At 40.0% G+C, this 14,759-nt stretch overlaps 1 long non-coding RNA gene across 1 annotated transcript; it reads right to left on the bottom strand.

Annotated features, from left to right (window-relative positions):
* Positions 1-9,539: 9,539 nt before the first annotated feature.
* Positions 9,540-13,586, bottom strand: LOC310848107. The gene is made up of 3 exons (XR_014566167.1): positions 13,425-13,586; positions 12,802-13,068; positions 9,540-9,720 (listed from the first exon to the last, which is right to left on the bottom strand). It is a non-coding gene; the product is annotated as an uncharacterized lncRNA (long non-coding RNA).
* Positions 13,587-14,759: the final 1,173 nt, after the last annotated feature.

Below are 14,759 nucleotides of genomic sequence, written 5' to 3'. Positions count from 1 at the left end.
GAACTCTTCTTCGCTTATTCAGAATAGCCAACGAGGGCTTACCACGGGTAGCCAAACTAAGGCCCCGGGGCTGGATTCAGCCTAATCACCTTCTAAATCTGGCCCGCAGACGGTCCGGGAATCAACATGTTTTTACACAAGTAGAATGTGTCCTTTTATTTTAAATGCATCTCTGGGTTATTTGTGGGGCATACGAATTTGTTCATTTTTTCCCCTTCAAAATATAGTCCGGTTCCCCCACAAGGTCTGAGGGACAGTGGACCAGCCCCCTGCTGAAAAAGTTTGCTGACCCCTGGCTTAGACTATGTTAGGGCATGTGCTACCATCACTCCAACATCCCTGGGTGTGCCACCCCTACTTATCCAATCATTCAAGTGTTGAGTGAAGCTCTGCATGGACATTCTAACCACACACATTTGACTGAAAGGAAGATTCTAACTGTTCAGCTGAATGCAGTTATACTCTCCCTGTAGACCTTTGAGCTCAATGGTTTAACCACACAAGGTCTCTTCCAACTCTACAATTGTATGGTGGTCATGCAAAAGGGTTATAGATCCTGGGTTTAGGTACATGGGGAGATTAGGGTAATTACAGAACTGGAATATTAACTAGAAATGCTCTCATTGTTTAAGAGAAATATTTCATTTCAAACACAAAGAAATCATAAACTTTCCACCGGTCACAGCAAGGATGGTTATATCTCGGAAATGAAAAGAGTTAGACCGCCTCTCCTTGCCACTTGCCATAACAAGTGATTATGGAGAAAATTAAGTAAACAGCTGTGGCCACAAAGGAAGTATTCAGAGGGAGATCACTTGATCGCTATTGGTTTTGCTTTATTCAATGTTTCAAACCCAAATAATACACTGGATTAGTTATGGGGAGATATTTTGGGGTAAGAAAAGACATCGTGTAGGGAATGGTGACATTGCTTTAGGTTTGTTGGCCAAATCTGGACATTTGTTTTTGTGGTTTTTGGATTTAATGTTTATGGTATGTTACTTCGGTATGAAAGAATAAAATAAGATAAATTGGAGGGAAACAGAGTGAAAGCTCAGGAGGGGGTGGGCGTGAGATGTTGTAGGCAGGTGCAGCATGCATACACTCCATGCCCTTACCCAGCTGAAATCTTCACAGATCCTTTTGAATGCACAAGCAGAGCTTATTCAAGAAATACTTCATGACAAATTCTTGTAGCCCACATTAGCCAAAATTTATACAAAGTCAAATGCCCAATACAGGTTGTTACAAAGATCACCTAAACACTGTCATCAACAAAAAGAAACAGCACTAGTATTATTATATCTATGAATTGCTTCAATATTTTGCAGTCTATTGTATTCCCACCAAGGGAAGTGACTCTTCCCGGTCTCTTCTGGAATGGCAAGGTGCAAACCTGAAAAATAATGCCATTGCCTTCATGCCAACCAGAGAAGACAATGGTAACATGCTCAGAGACGTTAGTGATGAATATCTCCTCATCAGTGATCATGTTAGATTACAGCCTCGATCACTTTGATCCCAGTCTGTACTTCTGCCAAGAGGATAAACATGAAAAGCACCCATTTGTAAAATTTGCATATCAGCTTACACAAGAGTTACCAGTGACACTGCCTGTTAGTAAGCTCAAAATAACATAAATCCTGCTTCCGTCACCATTATATTTCATTATTAAGATAAACTCAGCAACGTAGGAGTTATGAAATCTTTTTTTAAAGGCTGTCCATATATACTCAGCAGCTAATTATAATCCTCAAATGTTGAATTGGATATTGTAGTTTTGCCTCATTCTTTATTTGACACAGATGGCATTTTATAGTAAAACTACCCATGAAATGATAGTTTTGTCTGGGAAAGCTTTGGTACAGCATAATTGACACAATGCATTTTCAGGAGCTTCTCCATTTGGCACTGGCACTTACTGCTTTCATTGAAGAGAAAAGTATGTCAGAATAATTTAAAAGGAGAGGAGGAATGTGATTGGGAAAAGTGACTTGGGCGCCGAACCAGTCAGAGGGATGCTTCCATTTTTGAAGGCGCCTGTTCCCCCTTGGATACAGAAACATTTCCAGTGCCTGTAGATAGGAAATCGAGGAAGGGGGTGAATGCAAGTATTTTATCAAGCAACTTCTATATAACAGCTTTTAGTTGTTTTTTTTAAAAAAATAATGAAGCAGTATTGAAATTTTACGAAATAAATATTGAAATTTTAGAAATCTAAATACTGTCTGATTTCCCATCCTAGGCACCATTAATATCCCTTACAGCCTGTTATTTCCACATGGGTGTGGATAAAAGCCCTTGTCTACCAATGTCCTGTCAGGGTGCCTTAAGGTACTTAACCCCCAGACCCAACAGGCAAAATCTTGCACTATTATGGCATGCAGTAATGCTTCTGAGTACCAGCTGCTGGAAACCACAGGAGGCCATAGTGCTATTTTGCTCAGGTCCAGCTTTCAAGTTTCCCTCAAGCATCTGAATGGCTGCTGTGAGAAGAGGATGCTGGTCTACATGGTCTATGGGCCTGATCCAGCAAACTCTTCGCATGCTCTTAGCTACAGCCAACCTTTGGAGGAAGGATTGAGCAGCAGGCATTCAAGCCATTTTGGTTTGGGGGAGGGCAGGGCGTTAACAAAAATCCTTGGGAGCTCCTTGGTACATAGAAGGGGAAGGGAAAATCAGGTCAGATAGCCAAATGCATCTTTTCAGGCCCCTCAACCTGACTCTCAGGACTCTCTCCAGGCCACATCCCTCACTAGCCCTGCTTCACACAAGCCTACCTGGGATGTGTCCTTGAACTCTTGTTCGCCTGGATGGAGGTTAGAGAAGAAAGTGTATAGAAACTAGCCTATTGCAGAGGGCACAATGATTCACATGTGGTGGACCTGTAAAAAAAGAGAGAATTTTGGGGTATAATATATAATAAGCTTAAGAAAATGTTTAAATGTACTTTCCAAAAATAAAAGCCTGAAGCCTTTCTGTTGGGTATAATGAGTAATGATATTCCAAAAAAATGTAAGGAAAAGTTTTATGTATGCAATAGCCGCAGCAAGAGTCTTAATAGCAAAAGGTTGGGAAGGAGAATCCTTTCCTACTAAGCTGGACTGGCAGACGAACATGCTTGAATATGCTGAGTTAGCAAGAATGACAGGAAGACTTAGAGATGTTTCAGAACAAACATTTAATAGAGAATGGGAAACTCACAGAGTTTATCTAAAAGAACATTGTAAAAATTTAAATTCTTTGGTAGGTATGGATTGACGCCTGCATGACAGTAGGAAATAGTACAAAATCAATACAATTGAGACACTGTAGGAGAGACAAGGGAAAGTGTGGAGTCGAACACGCAATGTAGGAACCACACTGGGGTGATCGGAAGTCACAATGGAATTTTTTATGTATGAATTGAATTTATTACTTTTGGTAATATGTATGGATTTTGGATTGTTTTTGCTGATTGTTTTTCTCTGTTAAACAAAAAAGCATTTGAAAGAAAGAAAGAAAGAAAGAAAGAAAGAAAGAAAGAAAGAAAGAAAGAAAGAAGCCTACTCTGCACAAAGGTAAAATGTACATGAGTTTTTCCACCAACTTTTGCCTGTAGGCCTAGCCTACCCATCGCTCGCATGTGGCCTCTGGAAGGTTGACCAGAAGGCAATGTGGGCCTTGGGCAAAAAGGATTCCTGAGCTTTTGCTTTGTCTGCCTGTTTGCCCATTTTTCCAAACAGTGTATCCACATGTGGGACTCTTCTTTTGTGTGTGTGTAGATGATAGATGATGATAGATGATAGATAGATAGATAGATGATAGATAGATAGATGATAGATAGATGATAGATAGATAGATAGATAGATAGATAGATAGATAGATAGATAGATAGATAGATGATAGATAGATAGAGATAGATGATAGATAGATAGATAGATAGATAGATAGATAGATAGATAGATAGATAGATAGATGATAGATAGATAGAGATAGATAGATAGATAGATAGATAGATAGATAGATAGATAGATAGATGATAGATAGATGATAGATAGATAGATAGATAGATAGATAGATAGATAGATAGATAGTATAGATAGATAGTATAGATGATAGATAGATAGATATAGATATATAGATATAGTGATGAGCTCTTAGCTTTCCTTGACAACTGAGCTAGTAGGCATGTTGGTCCTTCAGAATGAAAACAGTGAAGCCAGTGCAATTTATTGGGCCAAATTTAGTCATTCAATGCTGGCAGCAAGCTATCATGTCATATGAATCTCCTTTTCTGTGCTCAGGCGTGTTTAGCACAAAGAAGATGGTGCATTACTGCAATGGTCTGCTGCTTTTTCAAAACAAAGAAGTGTGAAGTTGAAGCAGATGTCGTGTTAATTAGATTATGGATAGGCAGTGCTGACAGGATCCAAGTTTTTTTTAAAAAAATAAGTCCAGGGGGAAACCAACAAATGAGAAATATAAGCTACCACTGGGAACTTGACAACCAAGAGGGAGTCATGGAATAACATGAGACAGGAATTAACACTATTGGTGTCTCATATATATGCATCTTTAAAGTGTTAGGATCTATGACAGGGATAGATAACCTGTGCCCCTTCAGATGTTGCTATACTACAGCTACCAACATCCATAAACATTGGCCCAGCTGGCCGGGGCTTAAAGCACACCCATGATTAAAGGAAACCAAGGCAAACAACATCACAGAGGTATGGAAAACAGTTTGACCCTCACAGAGCTATAATTCTCAGGATTCTTTGGGAAAGTCAGGTGCTTAAAATGTACACAGCCTGTGTTTTACAGTACCTTGTTGGCAATAGAAAGGATATATCATGTGTTGTTTCTTTCAGCAAGCAAAAGATTGCTTAACTGATCTTGCACTTTGATGGGATATCAGGAGAGACAGACAGGATAAAGGAAAGAAGACAGTACTGGCATTACTTTTTCATCACTTGACTGCCTGAATCCAAAGTTTTTTGGCCTGCTATCAAAAAAACCCACACATTCCCCCCCCCCCCCCATGTGATGAACAGCCCATTATTTTACTTTGAAAATCTGGTCACTCAAACTGCATCCCGCCTTTTGAAATCAAGATTTTGAAGGCTGCCTAGAGTATTATGCAGAGAATTTAGTAAGAGCATTTAAAATCCCTTCCAATTTCATTTTAAATCCTTCCATACAATTGCACCTTACTTTCTCAACCCAATTACTCTGGATTATTTTAAAACAATCACATTTCCTGTGGACCAGATTCTTTTGATACTCTAAGCTGCATTCCTTCTCTGGTCTCCTTAGAATCACACACAATCCACCCGCCCCCCTCCACCCGCCCAATCACTTTGGAAACAGTTTCAAGGACAAACGTTGTAAAACTATGAACACCTGAGACGTCTTTAGATTGTGTTCATTCCTGTGTTAGCACCTCAGTAGTGCCTGCCTTTCATTATATAACAAAGAGGCATACAACAGTTATTCCATCACTGAATTCAATATAGGAAGAGTAATATTCCAGTTATCACATTTTGATTTAGAATCATAGGAAGGGATCCCAAGGATCATTTAGTCCAACAACTTGGAATCCATTCTCTTTATACAGAATGGCACACACACATTGCAAAGCCATTCTGTAGCTGTTTTTCAGTGGCGTGGAGCACCATGCTTAGGAAACAGCAAGGAGGTATGTTAAAATCCATCTTTAATGCACGGTGCCAGATAAGACATTATTGCTCCACTTTAGTTCCAGTCTATAATAACAGCACCCCACCTTACAGGGTTGTGGCACATAAACAGAATGAATAGAAATGGCAATCACAATAATTTCACATGACTGAGTCCTTGTTCCTCCTTTGTCTTTTCTTCTCCTCTCTTTCATTGTTCATCTGTCTTCTTAAATGGTATTCCATTCATTACTCTGTTTGTGACCTGTCCAAATAAAGACCACAGACAGAGACACAATTGTTTAAAATTTGTTCTGCGGGAAATGTCTTTTCAGTTCTGCAAATGGTTCTTAGTGTCCTTTGGAATTTCAGTGAGAAATTTGGTACCCAGAAGAGTGCAAGTTTAAAATGCATGGGTGCAATCCAGATAAAGTTAAGCTATTTTAAACTTCATTGATTTCAATGTAAGAGAGTTAAGTGTGTGTTTAATTTTGACAGGATTGCACCCAAGTTAAAAAATGATAATTGCATTCTGAGTTAGTCTTTAAACTGTGCTATCATTGATGAGTTATTCATGGGTGATTCTGAGTCAACTCCCTGGGACAGTTTATTGTTGTACATTGCTTCTAAATTTAGTGTTGTATATTGTTTTAATTGTTTTAACCATATTTGTACAGCAGTTTTTGACGTTGTGAGTGTCCTCTATTTAAGAGGCTTCTACTCTGCAGCCTCTTACAGTTGTTTTAACTGCGTGTCTTTGTTGGTTTTTAGCTCTTATCTGTTTTAATTATTAGTTTTTTATCCACCCATTATCTGTGTTTAATCTTGTATTTTATTCGGATGTTTTATGCCTGTTTCCTCCTTGTCCTCATTTGCCCTAACAATTATCGGTCAAAAAATCCTAACTGCTATTTTATCTATATGCTTTTTAATCCTGGTCTGTGACCGTAATAAAGTTCATTCAGATGGGTTATGATCAAATATTTGCTTGCACATTGAAATCCCCCTCCCATTTTATTTTTGTATTCCACTGAATTAAAGATTCTGGCAACAATTCAGCAGAAATGCAAACGCATTTTAAGCTAATTGATTTAAGCAGGACATATGAGATCCATGACTAAAACTGCAGCTTAAGTCATGAGAATGAGTCCTATTGAACACAGTTGGACTTTTTCTGGGTATACCTGAATAAACACAGATTTGGTCTGCATCTCTCATTCCACAGCTTTCAGCAGGAATGAGTTGCAGATAATTTCGGCTGGATTGTTGCAGCCATAATTGCATACAGAATCTCTATGCATTAATTTCCTTATAGCTACTCTTTTTCCTCTTTCAAATGTCTTGATAGAGATCCTTAGCGGTGTGAAATTACAAAAAAGATAGGCAGAAGGGAATAAATAACGCTTACAATGGGATACACAAACAGAACACTTGATAAACAGAAACCTAATTTTATTTGCTTAAGTATTTATTTGCCTTTTGGCAAAAATAATTAGAACCCCCTCCCCCACCTCTTTCCAGAAATTAGAATAAACAAGATTGTCTTCCAGGTCTACATTTGGAAATGACCCAAGGAAGTCTATTGGGGGGGTGCACATCAAAGCCTTGGCAAGGGACCAAACAAATTGAAGAGAAGCTTTTTGACGATGGAACTGGTAAGAGATTAAGCACCAGAAAATTACAACGAAGACTTCATTAGTGTTTAGCAAGATTCTGCTTGTGGAAGTAGAAGGGGGCAAGTAGCTGGAGACAGTTATTTTTACTGACACCACACTGCTTTTGTCTTATATAAAACCTCTGAGATGAATTCATTCTAATACACATCAGAGCACTGAAGCACAGAAGGAAGTCTTCAGCTCTAACTAGCAGTTCCCCCAAAACAATGGTTGAACAATGACTTCCTACTTTTATTCACACTGATCTCATAACATTTCAAAGTTAATTATAGAACACCAAATATTTGGAGCAATATCCTTCTAAGTGAACAATCGAAAAGCAAAAATCAACACAAGAATACTGTCACCGGATATATATAATATTTTCTAAAACAAATGAAAAGAAAGTAATTAAGCCATATATAATTCCTTAACCAATAATTTTCTTCAGAGGTACTGTGCTAACACTGATGAGCTTGTTTTTTTCCATATGATTCAACAAGAAACACAAAGCTTATTAAAAAAAAAATGGAAGTCAGATTCAACAAAGCCACTTTGGGTGCTGCAATGCAAAGAGTGATCCTCGCCACAACTTTAAAACAACAAATAAAAACATAGCCCATCTAGGCATTCCACATTTTCCAACAAAGCCTTTCGTTAAAAAAATATTGATGAAAAGCTTCATTAATAAATGAGCCTTTGGTTACTTCATGGTGGAATCATTGCTTGTCTTGCCCATCACACCACATCTTGGAATAATAGCTAACAATGTTTAATAGAATGGCTGTGAGTGTTCAGTTCTCCTACTCGAAGTCCAAGAGCTGTTTGAAATTCCCACCTGGTTATTGCTGTACTTTTAGTTCTAGGGCATACCATGAAGATGGTGTTTGGAAGACTGTTGCATTAGGCTAAACTGAAGATCCTGTTTTCCCGAGATGGCCAGGAATTCTACAACTTCCTGCAACAGCTGTTCATTTCTACCACTCCTGACAATGTGGTCCTCTTCCTATTATTGAAATTCACAGACATTTCCCAATAGTCCACCTTTGTTTGGCCTACTTTCCTCTCTTTGGTCGCTTCAGGCAAATTGTATATTCAGCTATCTCCTGATTTGTTCTCACAGAAATTGTGTGGAGGTTATATGCCATTGCCACCAATTGCTTGTTCTCCTGCACTTTCCGCTGTAGCTTCCCATTACTTTTTCCACCTTGGATATCTTTTTTTCTTTGGGTGGGTAGGTGAGATAAACCCATTGTACAAGAGTGCTATTTAGCCATTGCTGCTTATCACAATGCACTCACTTCCTTTGCCTTGGGGTAGAAGAAGCACTCTTATTGCACATTCCTGCTTTCTGCACCCCCACCACAGCAAGACAAGAACAGGAGGCAGGATGACTGCAAAGCAGGTAAAACTTTTGCCACTGTCTCCCTGCTTTCCTTTTTTTACTACTCCCTACTGAAGAAAGAAGGGATGCGGGTGGCGCTGTGGGTTAAACCTCTTGGGTTTGCCGACCAGAAGGTCAGTGGTTCGAATCCCCGCAACAGGGTGCGCTCCCGTTGCTCGGTCCCTGCTCCTGCCCACATAGCAGTTTGAAAGCACATCAAAGTACAAGTAGATAAATAAGTACTGCTCCGGCAGGAAGGTAAACAGTGTTTCCATGTGCTGTTCTGGTTCGCCTGAAGCGGCTTAGTCATGCTGGCCACATGACCTGGAAGCTGTACACTGGCTCCCTCGGCCAATAAAGCGAGATGAGCGCCGCAACCCCAGAGTCGGTCATGACTGGACCTAATGGTTAGGGGTCCCTTTACTGAAGGGAAAGGAGAAATGCCCAACCACCCTGTACTCTGGACTAGGATGTTGACGACCGTGGACTCACCAATGTGGATGGATTTTGGACTGGGGAGGGGGGCTGAAGTTTTGTTTTTCTGCTAATTAGTGGGTAGGAATGTTGCTTTCTTTATTGTCTGAGGATTGCAAACATAGTTTGTGACTTTTCATGGGGCTGGTGTGTTATTTTTCTTTTCCCATTAGCTGTATGTTATATAAAATATTAATGTACAATATGATCCCCTCATTTTTTCTATGGCATTATATATTTGCATATATTTTTCTTTAATGTAAGTCGCTTGGAGACCTTCTGGTGACAAGCAATTTTATTAACATAAAACATAGCATAACATAACAACATAACATAACAACATAACACAACACAACAACACTCTGTTCTGTTAATGCAGTCCAGCCCAATAGGCAGAGTGGAACTTCCATTTTCCTTTGAGGCAAGCAAAGGGGGACACTGTTTTTTGCAACTGGACAGGTAGTCTTTTCTTTGTACCAGACTCCTAGGGCAAGTCCTGAAATTCTCTCCAGGAGTCCCTACCTTCTCCTCAGCAGTGGTGGAATATCTACAGTAGAAGGAGAGTCACTTGAAACAAGCCTGGTTTCACAATCTAGTGACTAGGATATGCAGATAAAATTCTCAGGACTCAAAACTCAAGAAAGGATGGAAATATATGTGTCAAGTTAAACCTTCATGGAATCATCATTATTAAAATAAAATATTGCACTCACAAGTCTACTGTAGGAAAACAAGTTAGGATCTTTAATTTGATACAGTGGAGTTGGCCAGCTACAGCTCAAAAGCTGCTCTGTCAGGAAAAGCACGGCTGAAAATTTGCAAATTGACATGCTTTGACTTTTCACTTCCAATTATCTCCTTGGTAACATTTGTTGCATTCATCACGTATTCTGGCACCAGGGCAAGGCATAGAAATAGCCCTGAGTCTGGTTTTGTTTTGCATATTCAACGGCAGAATGTTTTGCATGCCTTTAAAGAAACTACCATTCATGTCGATTTAACCTTCTGCCATTGTTGGCATCTACTGGACCCCACTGCCCAACAAAAATCGACATGCAGCTTTTCAAGGGAAATTCTTTTCTTTTCAGACTATAGATATTATCAGGCGAGGATGAGGTCAAGCATTCTGCACTGCTTCCATTATTTTATATATGGTAATCTTATAGAAGGGGGGAAGTGCCTTCAAATGTATCAACTCTGATAGTCAGCAGCTAGGAACAAAGTTTTTAATAAGTAAGTTTCATAACACAAATTAATTAATTTTAAAACACTATAAATAAAATTAAGGCCAACTGGATTCCATGCTTTCCCCCATGGATCTGCTATTCTATTCCTAGGTAAGTGGCAGGCTGCCAGGCAAGGCTTACATTCCCCCTCCCTGTAGATAACAGCACGAAGTGAAAGCAGTCTTTTGCAGCAACAAAGAAGTTTATTGAACACAGCACAAACATTCAGCGTCCATTCTCATAGTGCAGGTGCTCCCAATTGAGTTCCTCCCACTTCCCTCTAGTTACTTCCGTCTCCTCACCACGTGATCCCTCCACCTTCTCAGAAGCTACCCTATCCAAACGCCTGGCTCTCAGGCTCATGGGATGCATAGTTTCTAGTGAGGGAGATTCAACCAGCTCTCTCTCTCTCCCTGTTCCTCTCCCCTCGGTTGCTCTGCTCCCAGCTCAGCCCAACTGTCAGTTCCCAAACTGTGTCCATCCGCGAACCATTGCTCTAGGTCAATACTATCCTCTTGCTCCAGAGGAGCTTCAGGATTAGGCCCTTCAGCAGAGGGAGAGGGGGCTCCCACCATTCTTCCTCAGAGCAATACCCTTCAGTCTGGTTTCTAATAGTAAGCATGTATAATTTCTGAAAACAGAGATTGCATTTTACATGTTTTTACACATTTCTGGTTATCTTGATGGTTAGTGTTAACCAGATAGTCTTATCCTCTATACTGAATCTTTTAAAATGTACTTAATCTAGTTCCCAAGAAATAATCCTTCCAATAACAAGTTTCAAAAGTTAATATTGTACTCCTTTTCATATATATTAAGCCTGCTATCTGTTCATTTCAGCAGATAACTTGAATTTTTGTTTTATGTGAAATTTAATACATGGAAAGTTTATTCATTTTATCTGCACCATTGTTGATTTTATAACTTCTTCAGTTATATCACCTATATTGGGAGTATTGTCCATATTGGGAAACACTACTTTATATAAATGTACAGTGTTACCATAATTGGAATCCAGTTTAAAGTGATGACCCCTTCCTCTCCCAACTGCCACCAGAAGGGATTCTGCCTCTTCAGAACAAACATATGGAAATCAGCCACACAGGCAATATTATTGGCCAAGAATGGGATGACAGTCTGTAAAGTAGCTCTAAATATCCAAGTCTCTAAATCATGAAGCATAGCTATTTATGGTACTGGAATGAACCTCCACACCAAGTGCAGAAGCAAGAAATGTCTAACTTCCAGATGTTGGGGGCAAACAACAGTACTGTATTGTATTTATGTATTTTATTGTATTCATGGTCTGCTTGTGACCTTTCCAGAGCCACTTTGCTGGCCACTCTCAGGAACAAAATGGTGGGCTAGTTGGACCTATGGTCTGATCTAACAGGGCTACAGGAATTAAGGCAGGGGTAGTCGGCATGGCGGTCTAAATCACAGAGCCTAGTGCTTGCCAATCAGAAGGTTGGCGGTTTAAATCCCCGCGACAGAGTGAGCTCCCGTTGCTCGGTCCCAACTTCTGCCAACCTAGCAGTTCAAAAGCATGTCAAAGTGCAAGTAGATAGATAAGTACCACTCCGGCGGGAAGTTAAACAGCATTTCCGTGAGCTGCTCTGGTTCGCCAGAAGCAGCTTAGTCATGCTGGCCACATGACCTGAAAGCTGTACGCCGGCTACCTTGGCCAGTAAAGCAAGATGAGCGCCGCAACCCCAGAGTTGTCCGTGACTGGACCTAATGGTCAGGGGTCCCTTTACCTAGTCAACATGACACCCTCCAGATGTTACCCTCATCTGCCACATCCTGCATAGCCAATGGTCAGGAATGATGGGAGCTGTAGTCCAGTAACATCTGGATGGCACCAGACTGGCTATCCTTGGACTGAAATGTGGCCCATATATTTCTCTACTGTATTTAAAGCATGTGACTGAAAACAATGTTTAACTACTGATGTGGGAGGTTTGTGGTGATAGTCTAAGCCCATTAAGTGTTTGTCACAAACTACCCTAGGGTTGTTGTGGTGACAGAATGTTTGTGACCATGAGGTTGTTGTTATTAACCAATGATTAGACCTCAGTGTGTGCTGACTGAAGTTCAGAGGCTCATGGGCTACTGTCAAAGGGATTTTATTTGACTGTATCTCCATTATGCCCAACATCTTCGCCCTGGCCTTGGCTGTTCTTTCTGCCCCAGAATAAGTGGAGGGGGAAAAACAAACCCAAAAGAATGTTTGAGGGAAGGGCCTTTCTTGACATTTGCTGGGTTTGGGCATGAAAATAAAAGAGGCACAAAAATATTCAATAAAAATCCAAAGGTTAGATAAAACACAATTATTATTTCTAAAACTGGGAAGGTATTATTAGTTTCAGCTGCATGTCATTCCCCAAACTTCCTTGAATTACCTTGGTGTATTGTGATGTGAAGTGAAGGAGAGATCTTGCCTTAGGCACAAGATAAATAATGGCCTATTATTTGGTACAGACTGCATCAGGAAATGTCTACTCTCACTGGTTTTGCTCCACAGCTGAAAGAGGAGCAGAGAGGACAGTCTTACATTCATTGGGCTGGTGGAGAAAGCTAAAGTCTCGGGCTTTGTCAATGATTCGGCCTGAGTTTGAGTTCAACTGATACACAAATATAATGAAAGGGATGCTGCTAGTCCTGAAGACCTGAGAGAGAGAGAGAGAGAGAGAGAGAGAGAGAGAGATTATCTGAGTGAGGAAATAGAGATAATTGTGTAACCTTGGCTAACTGTGAAACAATTATTTTCCAAGGTTTTTTCTAATTATTATTAGCTGCACAAACCAACACGAGAAAGTGTGTGTGTACTAAAGAGGGGGTTGCATGTGGTTCCTGAGTAAGTAGATACATGTGTTCACATATTATTATGTGCTAATTATTATTATATTATTATATTATTATCTATATGCTCTTAGCTAATTTTTGCCTGCAACCTGATTTATATCACCGTCAGCAAGCATTTATCTTTGGCTGTGGAATTAGAGAAGAGGCTTCTGCCACTTACCAATTTAGCTGGGGCTGACAACTGGGGCATCTTTCCATGCTTATATCATGTCTTGCCCCATGAAAGAGAGAGCATTTTACAGAAGCAACTGAGAGGGTGCAAATACTCTTGGTTGCAACAAGTGGCAATCACTCTGGAGCTGTTGGCTTGTGTACGAGGAATAAACAAAATCACTACTGGACACAAAAAGTTGCCCTACACTGAGTCATATCATTTGCCCATCTAGGTCATGTTGCAGGTATTAAATATTCCACAGTTTGAAGTGACTGGAAACATAAGAACTGATTCCTTTGGAAATTAAATATTGCCCAGGCCCATAGAAATACTATTCAAACTTTTACTGGCAGAACTTTCTTCAAAACAGCATTAAAACATCAAAAACATCCATACAATATCTTGTGATGTCCAGCACAGGCTGAGCATCCTACTAAATATGAATTAATTCAAACAGAACTATAAGCAAAGGTCTCTCTCTCTTTCTATCCAGCCTGCTCTCCAGCCTCCAGGCTGTTTGTTCTCTCTTCAGGAGAGCCATTTACATGTATTCTTCTCTCTTTAGCATTCAGAGAGAAACTCCATTTGCATCTTCGCTGTATTAAGTTTTGGGAGGCAAAGATTCAAAGCAACACCCTTCACAATGGAGATTGCAACTCAATACCTCTCACACGATCCCACGTTACAACCCTCACATGTTAGCTACCAGAGAACAACAATCAGTTACTTAATCTTGTGGGGGGAAACGCCAGTGTTAGCAATACACATTTAGCCATTTTGCATTATAAACCTTCATTAGTGCATATACATCTTTCTTTTCTATGTGAATTAAACCATTATACTTAACAGATCATTCCTGTCTGGCTAGCAGTGATCTGAAGCAGAGCTCTTGCCCAGCTCTGCTACCTGAGACAATTATATCCTGCCATTGAGCTGTGGCCCCTCATCTTATAGTCGGTTGTCAGATCATATTTGCAATTATACTATGCATTTATATGGGTACTGTCATTGACCTATATAAGCTGAATTTTCTCTGACTTACAGACAGGTCCTAGGGTGCATACTCATTAATCGATGAGGTGCAATCCGGAACATATTTTTGCTTGCATCACAACAGGACTTTAGGCCATTCCCAGATGCTGTCTTGTAGGACCACAGAGCCAACACCTCCATATCTAAGATAAGTCCATGACCTCTAACCAAACTTAATTATTACACCCAATAATTAAGCAAGGCTGGCAACCTAGCCTTGGATCATTTACTACTGCTTTATTATATGACCCAAAATGATTGCACTGGAAATTTTCTTCTGCTACTAATATGTTCTAATTTTAGTTTGAG

The sequence above is a fragment of the Podarcis gaigeae genome (genome assembly GCF_964106915.1).
Source record: "Podarcis gaigeae genome assembly, chromosome: 7".
In the NCBI taxonomy this organism is placed as follows: domain Eukaryota; kingdom Metazoa; phylum Chordata; class Lepidosauria; order Squamata; family Lacertidae; genus Podarcis; species Podarcis gaigeae.
Note: the sequence above shows the minus strand (reverse complement) of the source record. Positions and strands in the feature narration are given on the sequence as shown.